The 1,125-nt window shown below is 42.8% G+C and overlaps 1 long non-coding RNA gene across 1 annotated transcript; it reads right to left on the bottom strand.

Annotated features, from left to right (window-relative positions):
- Nucleotides 1–202: 202 nt before the first annotated feature.
- LOC149156118 (uncharacterized) lies at nucleotides 203–763 on the bottom strand. Its single transcript, XR_016263745.1, has 2 exons — nucleotides 524–763; nucleotides 203–425 (listed from the first exon to the last, which is right to left on the bottom strand). It is a non-coding gene; the product is annotated as an uncharacterized LOC149156118 (long non-coding RNA).
- Between the last annotated feature and the right edge of the window lie 362 nt (nucleotides 764–1,125).

Genomic DNA, 1,125 nt, shown 5'->3' with positions numbered 1-1,125 from the left:
AGGAAAAGAAAAGATAAAAACAATCAGACTGCCGCAGATTATTTCAGTCTCCATGTGCCAATTTAAAATACCACCGCAAAGAAAAAAGAGAAAAGCAATTAGACTGCTGCAAATTATTTCAGTCTCGATATGCCAATTTATTTTATCATGCAAAAGGAAAGATATCAACAGCAATCGACCATTACATTCCCTTTAAACTCCCTGCGTTTCAGTCCATCCTTTGATAATAAAATGACACACTGGAGATTGCTTGCAACTTATTTGCTAAAGGCGACGGACTTCAAGACTTGAAACACACTAATAAATTCAAACGGAACATTAATTGATCCAACCCGACCAATACAGATGACGAAATAAACCATTGCAAGCATATTGTACCATCGTACAATATCGATTATTCATAAAACAGCTTTATAATATCGTTCCTGCAATTGAAGGAGATTAGATACAGTGACGATCATTAAACTCAATTTAATAAAAATAATAAATGAGATCAACGAAAGACATCAGTAGACAAGTGTACCTTTATTAGTAAGCAGGATGAGGAGGAGGAGGAAATGTGTAGTCATGAGGGGGGGATTTGTAGATGGGAGGAGAGTGAAGCAGTGGAGGAGGCGTTAGTATCGGTTTTGGAGGGGATTTGTAAATGTAAGGAGACTCGAAGAATGGAGATTTGTACTCCGGGGGAGGAAATTTGTGAACCGGGGGAGGATATTCTATCGGCTTGGGTGGAGATTTGTACTCCGGGGGAGCAAATTTGTGAACCGGGGGAGGATATTCTATCCGCTTGGGTGGAGATTTGTACTCCGGGGGAGGAAATTTGTGAACCGCGGGAGGAAATTTGTGAACCGGGGGAGGATATTCTATCGGCTTGGGTGGAGATTTGTACTCCGGGGGAGGATATTCTATCGGCTTGGGTGGAGATTTGTACTCCGGGGGAGCAAATTTGTGAACCGGGGGAGGATATTCTATCGGCTTGGGTGGAGATTTGTACTCCGGGGGAGGAAATTCGTGAACTGGGGGAGGATATTCTATCGGCTTGGGTGGAGATTTGTACTCTGGAGGAGGAAATTTGTGAACAGGGGAAGGATACACTATTGGCTTGGGAGGAGGAATTACTACGTG

This window comes from Pinus tabuliformis, chromosome 9, assembly GCF_031772625.1.
Source record: "Pinus tabuliformis cultivar Carrire ecotype Pingquan chromosome 9, CPIR1, whole genome shotgun sequence".
NCBI lineage: Eukaryota > Viridiplantae > Streptophyta > Pinopsida > Pinales > Pinaceae > Pinus > Pinus tabuliformis.
Note: the sequence above shows the minus strand (reverse complement) of the source record. Positions and strands in the feature narration are given on the sequence as shown.